Source organism: Macaca fascicularis, chromosome 7, assembly GCF_037993035.2.
Source record: "Macaca fascicularis isolate 582-1 chromosome 7, T2T-MFA8v1.1".
NCBI classification, from domain to species: domain Eukaryota; kingdom Metazoa; phylum Chordata; class Mammalia; order Primates; family Cercopithecidae; genus Macaca; species Macaca fascicularis.
The window spans coordinates 150,945,306-150,959,789 of NC_088381.1; the positions used below are offsets into that span (position 1 = coordinate 150,945,306).

The 14,484-nt window shown below is 34.4% G+C and overlaps 1 long non-coding RNA gene across 3 annotated transcripts in view; it reads left to right on the plus strand.

The window, feature by feature from the left end:
* The first annotated feature begins 354 nt into the window (after positions 1-354).
* The window catches only part of LOC123574623 (uncharacterized), a 28,679-nt gene continuing 14,549 nt past the window's right edge, over positions 355-14,484 (plus strand). Inside the window, exons 1-3 of one of the 3 annotated variants that reach the window (XR_006699644.3) lie at positions 355-642; positions 2,326-2,371; positions 8,728-12,173. This is a non-coding gene — a long non-coding RNA (uncharacterized lncRNA). Of the gene's footprint in view, positions 643-2,325; positions 2,372-8,727; positions 12,174-14,484 lie in introns of those variants that run through there. The other 2 variants (XR_012416331.1, XR_012416332.1) reach the window with 2 other exon arrangements.

The following is a 14,484-nucleotide window of genomic DNA, read 5'->3' on the forward strand; positions in this document are numbered from 1 at the left end:
AAATTATTAACTCGTGGGCTTTCTTTAAAAAGAACAATATGTGCATATTTTGTTGACCAAATACAACTCTTTCTGTGCAAATACTTCATAACTTGGTTGCAGAGAAGACATGAGTCTGAAAACTCCTTTTTCACTTTTATACTAAAGCTGGATTTAAGCATTATAATGATTTGAATTATTCAATACCACAGATGTCCTCAGATCTTCACAACTGTTACAATCCAAGAACCCAAATGGAGTGAAAATGAGATCTCAGGCTCCAAAGAAATTACAACGATAAGTCACAAATATGTAATGGACAGATAAGAGGAAAAAAAATAGGATGAACATGTGATAGTTGGCATGTGGCAAGACGGAATCTGAGAAATGAATTTCATCGAAATGGAAGATGAAATAGGTGATACATTTTATAGTTACCTATTTTTACTTTGAAGATTGGATGGAGAAAAGCTATCATCTTCTTGGTTATATTAGGACTCAGCAAGTAGATATTCATCTATGAGTTAATTCAACCATTCCTTTAGCAACCATAATAAGAAGTGCTGTTGACTAGAAGTAAGACTGCCAGCTCTTTCTTGAATGAGAAGCAAACTAAAGCTATTTCTTCTTTTTCTGGCTGTTTGATCTCAGGCTAGCATGACTGTAAGTAACTTCATTTCAGTTTTCTTATTTGTAAATTAAGTATGCCTACCTCATGAAGGATCACTCTAATAAAATTGCAAAAAAAAAAAAAAAGGTGGGGGGAATAAAATATGTAAATAGATTTTAGTCCATTGCCTGGTACACAGTATGATCTAAAGTAAGTAATTGTTATCATTTCTGAGTTCCTGTTGTTTACTAGGTACCATAGCTAACATTTTATATGACTTACGTCATTTAATTTGCACAACTTTAGCTTGGTTGGGAATAATTATTCTTCTTTTAAAGAGGAGAAACCCAAGATCCAGAAAACTTACATAATTTGACCATGTTTATTCAGAAATGGTAGAAATCTGAATTGAACTCATAGCTTTCTGTCTGATGTGGTTTGACTGTGTCCCCCAAAGCTCATGTGTTGGAAACTCAGTCCCCAGTACAATTGTATCAAAAGATGAGACCTTTAAGACATGATAAGGCCATGAGGGCTCTGCCCTCACAAATGGATTAATGTTTTTGTGGTGGGAGTGGATGACTTATCACAGGACAACTGCTTAAAGGATTTTCATTAAAACAATGTGTTGGGCCCTCTTCCTCTCACTCTCTCTTGTGCTTGCTTTTTTACTCTTCTGCCTTTGGCCAGGGGATGACACAGCTAGAAGGCTCTTACCCAGTGTGGTTCCTTGATCTTGGTCTTCCCAGCCTCTAGAACTATAAGCCAAATAAACATCTGTTCTTTATAAATTATCCAGTTTTGGCCAGGTGCAGTGGCTCAAGCCTGCAATCCCAGCACTTTGGGAGGCCCAGGTGGGTGGATCACCTGAGGTCAGGAGTTCGAGAACAGCCTGGTCAACATGGTAAAACCCCATCTCTACTTAAAATACAAAAATTAGCTGGGAGTGGTGGTGTACGCCTATAGTCCCAGCTACTCAGGAGGCTGAGTCAGGAAAATTGCTTGAATCCTGGAGGCTGAGGTTGCAGTGAGCCAAGATCGTGCCACTGCACTCCAGCCTGGGTGACAGAGTGAGACTCTGTCTCAAGAAAATAAAAAGAGAAAAGAAATTATCCAGTCTTTACTATCTGTTATGGCAGTACAAAATAGACTAAGACACCGACCTGCAAGTCCTTGCACTACCATTTCCTTTTGTTTCCATTTGTTTTTGCTATAATTTTATCATGCATCCCTCATTTTAAGGATAAGATTATTTTCTCTACAGCCATTATTAAGAGTTATTTAAAACTGCCTTATAATGCTGTTCTCTGGGGTTTTCTATATGTTTATCTTCTCTTCCAGAAACTTAATTGATTTCCCTTAAGAAAGATAATGAGTCATGACGTACTTATCTCAGCATTTCCCCTAGGACAAAATGAATACATAGGTGCATAACAGCTGCTAAATAAATGACAAAATAATACAGCATAGGCTGTATTTTGCTACACTGTAATTCAGGTTAAGACTTACATTTAAGGCATCTTTTTATCTTCAGTACTTAGAATGTTTAAATGAATGAGGAAATAACACCCAGTTCAACTAAATGAGAAAATAACCCTAACTAGCCATAAGGAATGTTACTTCATTACAAAACCATCTATTGAATGAATTGTTTATGAAATATTTTCTCCTATTTAAAATTTTCTCATTTTCCAATAACTGACATATAACTATCTTTATATCACTGAAACTTCTAGAAATGGAAAAGAACGCTTGCATCAATCAACACTTGATTGCATTCAGGTATAGTAATTCTGATTACAGTAGCTTTGATACATTTTTATGTTTTATTTTTCTCCCTATATTCAAATTGACTTGTAGGATGTTCTTACAGGGAAAATAGAGCAAGCAGGACTTTTGACATAATCAATTCGATTTCAAATTTGGGTTCCATCTCTTGGGTTGTCCTTTCTTATGGGAGAACTATCAGAAAGAATGGAGGCTATTTTGAAGAGAATAGCTATCTAAATCACCTGCATTGGCAAAGAACCATAGTAAAACTGTATACATTCATACTGTTTGTGTGTGTGTGAGAGAGAAAATTTATCTTTAAATAACTACTTTTCAATCAATTAATCAGTAAGCATTTATTTAGTACATAATCTATATTGGACACTCCGCTAAATGCTTTTGGAGACAAATTTATGACATAGTTGTTCCATATACTCTTACACTAAATATTTGATATTTAGAATTTTCCCTGACAAACGTGCTCCACCTAAACTCTTCTAACATCCTATAGCTTCTTTTATTGTCCTGCTATTTTTGCCTGTCTGCTCCCATGGATTTGTCTTTTTAGACCTTCTCTGGCTCTTCAGCTTTGATGTCACCACTTACATTATATAAGTGAATTGTGCCTTGCACAATGCCAGGATGTGTCCATCCTATATGACCATTGTGGATTTATCCCAGATGAATCTTTTCTCTGACTCTTTCTATAAATTATAGGCTTCCTTTTGAAGATGAAATAATTCACTGTCCATGAGTTAAACAATTCTGGGACAGGTGACTTCACTGGTCCTGCCTTAAAACATACTATGACCAAGCAGTATTTTATCCACCAACTAATCTTTCTCAAATCCAACCACTTCCCCACTTTTCAAGACACACCTTATTCAGCTCAGGTTCTAATATCCCATATACACCCTTCTCTAATTTTCTCACTTTGAGATACTACAAACACGCTTCTAAGTTGGTGTTCTCCATTACTACACAGTGGCCTAATAAAGTGAGCTTTTTGGGGGAGTTGGTAATCAATACCTTTTAAGTGGGATTTCCTTTCTAATATTGTACCCTCTTCAGCCTAACTTGTTTTCAGAGTGCATGGTAACCAAATAATTTAAGCATTAAAAATTCTAATGATTACAGAATAACTGCACAACAGCTGCTAAATAAATGGCAAAGTAATACAGTATAGGCTGTATTTTGCTACACTATAATTCAGCTTAAGACTTATATTTAATGCCTTTTTATCTTCAGTAATTAGAGCATCTAAATCAATGAGGAAAAACACCCAGTTTAACTAATTTTCATTGAAAATTCTTACGGTTGGCCGGGCGCGGTGGCTCAAGCCTGTAATCCCAGCACTTTGGGAGGCCGAGACGGGCGGATCACGAGGTCGGGAGATCGAGACCATCCTGGCTAACACGGTGAAACCCCGTCTCTACTAAAAAAATACAAAAAACTAGCCGGGCGAGGTGGCGGGCGCCTGTAGTCCCAGCTACTCGGGAGGCTGAGGCAGGAGAATGGCGTAAACCCGGGAGGCGGAGCTTGCAGTGAGCTGAGATCCGGCCACTGCACGCCAGCCTGGGCGACAGAGTGAGACTCCGTCTCAAAAAAAAAAAAAAAAAAGAAAATTCTTACGGTTACAGAATAACTACATTTTAAAGAGCAAAAGGAAAGAAAAAGAATACTCAGAAGAAAATTCCAAAACCCATAAGTAAATGCAGGTTCTGGTGTGGAAGAAATGCCTTCAGTTTTGAATCTGCAAATACATGATTCCATAGGTACATGAGCACTCTCTTTTCTCCTAGGTTAACTTTCATAATTGCTAATCTCTGTGTCTGGCATGAATCTAAGGGTCTTACATAATTCATTTTGTTTAATCATTACCTCAAATAAGATTTTTATTTTTGTCCCATTTTATAGCTAAAAATACTAAGCCACAGACAGGTTAACTAACTTGTCATTAGGCATAAAGTTAGTAATTGATAAAGTCAGGTGGTATCATAGTAGAACTGAGACTTGAAGCCTCTATGGCATACTACGTTCTTGAAATGTATGTAGTCTTGTTGTCTTAAAGAGGCATAGGGGCATGCTGATTATGACCACATTTGAAACATTCACCAGATGGGTGATGAATGATTTATTCATCTTGTATTATAAATTTAAACATAATTTAATCACTGTCACCATTATCAATTGTGCATGCTAATTTATTGTATAATTTTATGTAAAATACATGAGCATCTTTTGTATGAAAATCCTAAATATCTCCACATATTAACATAATTTAATGTTTTATTTGTATGCATTGTTATGTCAAACTTGAGTGACAAGTTGAAAATATATAATATATTTTTCAATCTTGATTATAGTGGTCAATATAAGATGGTTAGTTACTTTTTAAAACAAAGATAGATTTTCTAATAAAATGACTGAAATATATATAATAAAACTATTTTTTTCACACTGTCCTTATTTCCAAGGTTACTCTCTCAATGTTGTGATTTTAATTTCCTTTATGTTTATATTACTAGGCATGATGGATTAAAAAAACACATTTATGATTAAGATTTGAGAAGATAGCTTATAATTAGTACAGTAAATTACAAAAATACACACACATTATGGTTGTCAATTAATATGTAAAATTACATTTCTGAAGTAAGTATATTTTATAATTTTTAAAAATATTTGAATTATAATGTGACCTTCAACTTACATTAAATGTTTAAGAGCAATGTATTTCAGGAGGAATAATATAACCAATGCTTATAATGCAGTGCTCATTTACTCTTGTCTGCATTATGGTAGAACTTCCTGACTCCCTTGCCTCTTTTTCTTCTGAATTTCTCTCTACACTGGCAACAAACTGATCTTCATAAATGTAAGAACAAAATTAACCTTTATTTGAAATTCTCAACTGTCAAATAAGTAAAATTTATTACAAGTATCTAAAAAGGTGCCCAACATCACCAATCGTTTGAGAATTGCAAATCAAAACAACAAGATCACTGCCCATCTGTTAGAATTGCTGTTATCAAAAAAAGATACAACAAAAGATAATAGTGTTGATGAGCATGTAAAGAACGGGAGCCATTGCATCCTGTTAGCAGGAACTCATACTAATACAGCCATTGTAGAAAACAGTACGGAAGTTTCTCAAAAAATTAAAAATAAGACTACCATATGATCCAGCAATCCCAATTCTGGGTATATATCCAAAGGAATTAAAATCAGGGTCTCAACTAGATAGATACCTGCACTACTGAATTAATTGCAGCAGTATTCACAATAGCCAAGATGTGGAAACAACCTAAATGTCCATCTACAGATGAATGGGTAAAGAAAATGTTGGATATACATACAATAGACTACTATTCAGTCTTATAAAAAAGAAGGAAATCCTTCCATCTGTGGCAACATGATGAACCTGGAGGAGGTTATGCTAAGTGAAATAAGCTACACAGAGAAGGACACATGCTCCGTGACCCCATTTGTTTGAGGAATCTAAGCTAGTTGAACTCAAAGAAACAGAGAGTCGAATGGTGGTTCCCAGGAGTTGGCAGGGAATGAATAGGTATTAGTCAAAGAGTACAAACTTTCAGATATGCAAGATGAATAAGTCCTAGAGATATGCGGTACAGCATAATGTCTGTACTTAACAATGTTGTACTGTATACTTAAAAGTTCACTGAGGGTCAATCTTATGTTACATGTCCTATCACAAAAATGTAATAAGGAGGGCAGAAGAAACTTTTGGAGGCGATGAATAGGTTTATAGTGTAGATTGTTGTGATGGTTCCGTGGGTATACACTTATCTACAAATTCATCAAGGTTTGTACATTAAATATGTAGAGTTTCGTACATCCATCATAACTCAATAAAGTTTTTTTAAGCAAAATTTAAACTTCCTTGCATGACCTCTAATATCCTCCACAATTGGACAACAGCTACCTGATATTTGAGTCATTCAGGCCATTTTTTTTTTTTTTGGTCTGAATTAATTATATATTTTTAAATCCGTGTGTTTCACTCCTGTTTGGCGTTTGCTCACTCTCTAGTCTGCTAATGCCCCGTGTTTTCTTGGTCCACTATCTTGAAGCTTCAAGTTATCTACTTTGTCAAAATTAGTTATTGGAGTTTACAGAGAACTTTTTAAAAATCTCTTAATTTTCATGTAATTTTTTTCTCTCATCCACCTAAAGCATTGTTTATGTGACTATTCTGTAGCCTTGAAGGTAGAAAAAGGTTTTATTTATCTTTATATACCCAAGACAGAACTAACCACGGTGCTTTCAGAAATTAGGGTTTTATCAAATTAGGTACTACGAATTATTTCCCAGGATGGTTTGTAGACAGTATGGCATATATTATCTTCTAAAAATAACTAACCTCAAAGGGTTTATAAATTGCTGTACTATGAAAGAGAGATATTAAAATCAAACCAATTATTTAACTTCACATAAATAAAGCATAAGATATATTAGAAATTTTCAGTTTCTAAATATTAATATAGAAAGGAAAAACAGGAAGCGTATATATTTTTAAACAAAAGTATTAATACAAGAAATTGAAAGTGAAAAATTTTAGTCTGTAAACTAAAAGAAAGAAACTAAAAGAAACTAAAACTAAAGAAGTTTTAGTTTGTAAGTTTAGTCTGTAAACTTATCATAATTCCAGTAAGAAAGGCCAGATTTAAAGGTGGAATAATTATTTTTAGGACTAGTAACAGTTTGTTAAGATAGACAAATAATAACATAACATACATAGTAGCTAAGTTCAAGAAAGATCTAAACAAATGTCATGTATCACTAATTCATGAGTAGTTATTCTAAAAATTTAGAAATCAAATAAGAAAATTATATTATTTTCTTATTACTTAAATACTTTTTTATTACTTAAATATATTTATTTTATAATATATAATATAATTTTAAATATATTTAAATTAATGTATATAATTACATATACATTTGGTATATAATTATATATCTGAAAATAATACACTATTGAAGGAAGCAGTAATAATAATACTAGTAATAATATTCACCCTTATTTCTAGTAATGTATATCATAAACAAGATATCTCCCAGGGAACCAAAAATAATGGCAGCAGTTTAAACCCATGCTCCCAAATACTATTTAAAATTTAAAACAGAGTATCAAGGATACACAAAAATACCAAAACAACATTCTTTCAGCATGCCTGAAGACAAAGAAATAGTTCAAATTTTAAATTATCTGCATATTAAAAAAAAGAAGTAAAACACGAAATACCAAGAAGCAATATCTCACACTTTTGCCACAAGTCTTTGACATGAACAAGGTTAGTCCAAGAAAAACTCCATGAAAGATGGAAAAGAGGACATAGTAGTTTTTCTCAAATATGGCGCGTTACTGCTCCATAAAAAGTACCTCCACCGTTTGTATGCAAATATTGAAAAAGTATCCCGGTAGATCAGAGTACTTAAAAACACATGCTGTTTGAGAAGCCCATCTTTGAAAAGTATAACCACTAGGGGAGAAAACTGTTAAATGGTATGAATAAGTATCACTTGGCAGTTGGATGGTGAAAAAAAAAAAAAAAAAAGAAGCAAATTTTATATATTAGGACACTAAAGAAAAAAACAATTATTGAATTAAGAATCATGTAAACATTCCAAATCCACAAAACGAATAGACAAAAATTAATAATATCATTAAAACTTACAAGAAGATTTCAGAAAACATGGAACAAACATGCCTTAGCTGATAACATTCATCCATCCAAACTAAGTTTAGTATATTTAAACTGATTTGAGTATATCCAGAATAGTATTTGGGAAAATTAGAAACCATCAATTACAAATTCAAATTTTTTTAAAAAAAGAAATAAATATTTTTTAAAATGTTGATTGAAAGAAGGTTGGTTGGAAGACAGGAACATAATCATCTTCAACATGAAGAATAATTTACAAAAAGTCCAAGGTAAATGGATTTGAATGAAAATTGAGTAAGCCTTTAAGGAAAGTTAACACCATAAAAATAAACAGAGGTTAAAAAAGAGGTGAAAAAGTCAGAGATAAAGTGGTAAAAATGGAAGGCTAATAAAATAATAACAACACAAATAATCAGAGGCCCTAAAAAACAAATATTTAAATCTATAATCCAAGACAACTCCCCAAAAGGCCTAAGTGAATATGTTAAAAGGGAATGTGAGTATTTGTGCAAAATTAAGCAACAATAATCAAATCTAAGACTTATAAAACTATTTAATTTCACAAAAGCCTCCAGGCAAAATATTGAATAACTGACTAGGACAAGGGTACTAGACTGGCATTGTCACCCAAACAACCAAAGAGCACACCTAACTTCCAGATTTTGTTTTCTAAAGGCTTACCCTCCCGTAGAAGAACCCAGAGCTCCTTGGAGAAATGGCTGACTTTCTGCTGAGGAAAGAAAAGTGCAAGATGAGCCTTGAAAATGCTGTGGTCCCAGAAAACAAGGAAGTGCTAACTGCAACATTGGCCTTTTCCATTCATCCTTCATTGATATTCCTACAGTTTCCAATGCCCAGGAGTATGGATTTTTTTTCTGTTCCACTTTCATTCAGTCTGCCCCTTCCAGCAGCAAATTCTGTTGCTTTTTGCAATGTGAAGGTTGGTGGGGAGGGTAGATTAAGAGTAGGAAGCCCCCACTGATGAACTGCAGACTCCCTCCCATTATTCTTACCGGGAGTTCAGTGATGTGTCTTGAATAAAGGACTTTCAGTTTGTTGTTTGCCTCAATTTACCGACCTGGTTTTGATAACTTCATCAGGTTTTGTCATTAAGTTTTGGGAAGAGATTTTCATGTTTCTCTCTCTGCCATTCTGGAATCCTCCCAGTCTGAGTCTTTAGTCTTTATCTCCAGTTTCCTTGGCTGAAATGGTCACACAGAACCTTCTTGACTGTCATTTTTATTCAGAATGTATAACAAAATAATGATGGGAACAACTAAAAAGTACTTAATTAGAAGAAATCCAACAATCAAATTATTTATAATAAAAGCATCATATATGTAAAAGGAAAGGCATTATATTTATCTGTAGGTTATTGTTTTCTTTCAATCTCAGCTTGACTACGGACAACGTGTTGGGCACATGCCATTGAGTTTTATCTCTAGATCACAATTTCCTGATATAAAATAAAGGTGTTTGCCTAGATTTTCTTTAGACTTCTTTCATTCAGAAATTCTATGGTTCCATGAGAAAACAGCTAAGATGTCAGTTTTTACAACAAATACGTAGGAAGCCTAAATAAATGTGAAGCCTAAAATAAGTGTGATGAATGTGTGAACTGCCCCTAACCTAGGAAGGAGGAGAATTGTGAATTCATATGACTCTGTGAGAATATTAATATCGTAATCAATGTTCAGTTTGATTTGTATGCTGGTTATACATAACTAGCCTTAGAAGGTCAGTCATGAAAAAGGTTGTACTTGCCAGAAACCTTTTTAGTCAAGACATTATAAAAGGAGAGGATGTGAAAAATACTTAAATTATATGTTATATGTAATGACATTGAACTGGCAGGAGATAGGCTAATGTATCTTTTGGATATTGAATCTCAGCGATCCCCAGGCTGGATATTAGTAAGATTTGAATGTCATTAAGTTGAACAATTTTCCTTCAAAATTTTGCTTAAATGAATTTAATTTCCTTAATTAAAGTTACTAAATATAAAATCATTTGATAGTCAAAAGGTCAGAGGCTTGCTTTATTTTAAGAAGTGTAACACTATTCAACTTGAATGATTTATTATAATGGAAATTAAATCCAATGATTCATTTGAGAAAACTGCAAAAGATTATCTTTGGTATTTGTAGTCATTCTTAAACATTTGTACTTGATACTAAATTTGCCCTAGCTTTGGTCCCTGGGTTGTGACACAAATGTAATACTTGAAAATAATTATTGTACTGCATGCCCGAGACTAGAAAGAAGTCAAGTATTTCTAAATCAGCCTCAAAAAGTGGCAATAATGAGGAATAAATGATAGCTGCATGTATTCTCCACTAATTTTCTAAATATTTCTTTTCACAATACAGAGGAATTCTGTGGCTGTGTAAAAATATATCATAAAATACATATAGAGTCAATACCAGTCAATGGATGAAAGGAACAGATTATCCTAGCAAGCTATTCCAGTAACTAGTCAGCAATTATTTATTAAGTTCCTAACACAGGTCTGTCATGTGGTAAGTTTGCGATACATCACTGAGAAAAAGTCAAATATGCACAGGTATATATGGTAAGTGATTTAGTTTAGGTAAAATCAAGATAGTATTATGTAGTTTGGATTATCCAGTGTGTTTAAGGTGCACACAAGTTATCTGGGAATTTGCTGAAATGCAATTCTGACTTAGTGGTTATGGAACGGGATCTGAGATTCAGCATTTCCAACAAACTGCCATCTGATGCCAATGTAACTGGTTCGTGAACCACACGTTGAGTAGCAGAAGATGAAGACTCTCTTCAATGTTCTCCAAAAGAATGACTCAACTTTTACAATCAGATGTTAAGATACATGAATTGATAATCGTGTTTCTGAGGAGCTGTTCTCACTTCCTACTTTGTTCTTGATGAATCATGTTTTAATGAACTGAGAAAGATAATAAGCAATACATGATTCTTCCACATTATTTTCTGAATTTTATATTGTTTAATATTTGTATGTTTGGTTCTGATCTTCCCGAGTTTGAAAATGCATTCTATTCAGTCATTGTATTTCATACTTACTATTCATTTCTCAAACAACTAGCCCATTTGCTTTATAAATAAGTATTATTTGAAGAGGTTGAATGTCCACCAAATACCAAGGAGTTTGCTTTGCCAAAACAGTCGTGAGGAATCTGATTTAGATTTAGAAATGTTGAAAGGAATATTAAATTAGCCAAGTTCCAAATTATTTTTGTTTGGAAAATAAATCAATCTAGTCTAATAAGTGTTTAAAGAAATAGAAAAAATAAGTTTTCTGACTTTAATTTTAAAATATTAAAATGTTTTAAAATGTTGGACTAGTATCCCCAAGAGTGTTTGTCACACATGTTCCTCATGTTCAGGTTCGTGTTTCTTGCCATGTACTGCTTTCTTTGCCATTGGTTGGACCGTTTCCTTTCTTGTATTGAAACATTTTAATAATGATCTGAATTCAATCGGTCTTGGCTTTCTCCTTTAACTCCCATCTTTTTTTCTTCCTTTCTTGCCAGTTCGGGCACATGCCACAGTATTCCAAATCCTAAATATCACCATGCCATTTATGGAAGGATTCTCCTCTTAAGTTTCACCTTGTTGTAAAATATTAGCATAGCAGAGACACTGAAGGGAAAAAAAAAAAGTAAAATAAAAATCAAAACGTCTTTAGTTTTTCTCTGGGGATTGGTAATCACTTCAAAATTGGTAATCACTGCAAATCACTGAAAATGTTACTCTTAAACAAACTGATTATAAACAACAGGAAGGCATGGGGAAGCTTCCCTAATGAATGAGTTCACCTTACCTCTCAGCCGTCCAACAGTCAGAGGACCTGTGGGGAATTACATCCTCCCCACTCTGGCTGATTAAAAGGCTGACTCCTTCCTTAAGTTTCCTGGAAACCCCAGAAAGAGACACAGGTGGAGGGTCCCCAAAATGAAAAATATGACAATCTGGAGCAGGGTAAAGCATACTGAGAGAAATACATCTTCCCCTTTGGGAAAAAGATAAAGAAGCGTTGCTTGGAAAATAAATATGTTTTTGTAGCATTCGGTACTCAAATTACCATGTTAAACTTTCAATAAAGTCTCATTAATTCAGCCGCATACAATTAAAATGTTGTGTTTCAATATGCAAGACAGGGACACATGAGGAAAATATTAAGCCAGATGACAGGACACCCAGGTCAGAAGGAAAGAAAGCCCCATAATGGAGTGAAGAGTTTTTCCTTGGGAAAAGGCACATTTTTCATTGTTTCCGTATTTCTAACAAGGAAGGGAGATCCAAAATTGTGTGAAAAATCTGTTTGGTTCAACAAAGTCCTAACATATACTACTAAAGGGACATATACGGAGAGAAATTATTCTGTCGATCACCAATGTAAAGCTCTTCTTTAAATGGAAAGAGAAGTGCAAGGGTCAGATCAGAGTGAGCAATTTGTGTTTCTGTTTATGCAATAAACGACAAGGGGTTCTAAGAAGAAGAAGAAAAAGGCCGGGCGCGGTGGCTCAAGCCTGTAATCCCAGCACTTTGGGAGGCCGAGACGGGTGGATCACGAGGTCAGGAGATCGAGACTATCCTGGCTAACACGGTGAAACCCCGTCTCTACTAAAAAATACAAAAAACTAGCCGGGCGAAGTGGCGGGCGCCTGTAGTCCCAGCTACTCGGGAGGCTGAGGCAGGAGAATGGCGTAAACCCGGGAGGCGGAGCTTGCAGTGAGCTGAGATCCGGCCACTGCACTCCAGCCTGGGCGACAGAGTGAGACTCCGTCTCAAAAAAAAAAAAAAAAAAAAAAAAAAAGAAGAAGAAAAAAAAGCAACTGATATTTTCAGTGAAAACAATATTGTTTTCCTCCTCTAAGCGGAAAATATACAAAGAGGTTAGACTAATCTGATAGAAATAAGAGGTCAACAACTGGCTCCAGTGAAATGTCTGCAGGGTACTTCAAGTGAAATTAACCAGTAAAGCAGTTCAAATATATAAACACTTGGTTTAAATATGAAAGTATGTGTGTGCATACTATGCAGTTCCATTTCTACTCATTGTTCTTTAAAAGTAGGCAGAATTCTGAGATAACCAACAAAATCTCCACACCTTGGTGCACAATCTCTGTATAATCCCCTCTCTTTCACTGTGGGCAGGACTAAAGATATGATAAATGTCACATGTATAATTAGATCATGTTTTATGTTAACAGTGAAGGGATTTTGCAGATATAATTATAGTCTTAATTCAGTTCATCTTGAGTTAATCAAAACTGAGATTATCCTAGGTGGGCCGGACCTAATCAGATGAGCCCTTCAAAAGAACTGGTCCCTTTCTGAAATCAGAGAGGTTCAAATCATGAGAGCAATCCTCCTGTTGGCTTTGAGAAAAACAAACAGGTAAGCTGTGAGAGGATCTATGGGGGCAGTTTTATGGCAAGGAACTCTGGGCAGCATCTAAGAGCTGAAAGTGACCTCTGACCAATAGAAAAGAATAAAAAATTGAACCTGTGTCCCACAACTGCAAGGAATTAAGTTCTGTCTACAATCTGAATAAACCTTATGAAAACCCTGAGCCTCAGATAGGACCCTAGCCAGGATGTCATATTGATTTCAGCACTGTGAGGCCTTGAGCAAAACCCCAGCTAATACATTCCAGACTCTTGATCTACAGGATCTGTGAGACAAAAATATACATGTTGTTTTAAACTTTAAAATGCTACCACCATTTTGGAAGATAATTCATCAATTCTTAAAAAATTGAAACAGTCTTACCATGCAATCATCAGTTGTGCTCTTTGACAGTTACCCAACTAATTTCAAAATTTAAGTCCACAAAAAATCTTGTATGCAAATGTTCATAGTAGCTTTGGTGATAATTGTCAAAAAGTAGAAGCAACTAAGATGTTTGTACATGATCAGACTAAGGACTTTGTTAAACCAAGCAGAACAAACTGTGCTGCATTCATCGGATAAAATATTATTTAATAATTAAAAACACATGTGTGTGCACACACACACACACAAAGCTACCAAATTATGAACATATATGGAGAAATCTTAAATATGAATTCCTATGTGAAAGAAACTAATGTGATAAGGCTATATACTGTATGATTCTAATTATATGAGATTATGGAAAAGACAATCTAGAGAGTGAAAATATCAATGTTTACTGTGGGTTTCAGGGAAAGGGAGGAGGATGAATTGGTGAAGCAAGAGAGATTCTAGGGATAGTGAAACAATTCTGTGTGTTACTGTAACGGTGAATGCATGACATCATGCATTTGTTGAAACTCATGCAACTGTACAATGTGAAGAATGAAACTTAAACTACAGACTTTAGTTGATAATAACACATCAGAATTGATTTATGAATTGTAACAAAGGTACAACACTAGTGCAAGCTGTTAATAATAGGGAAAATTGTGT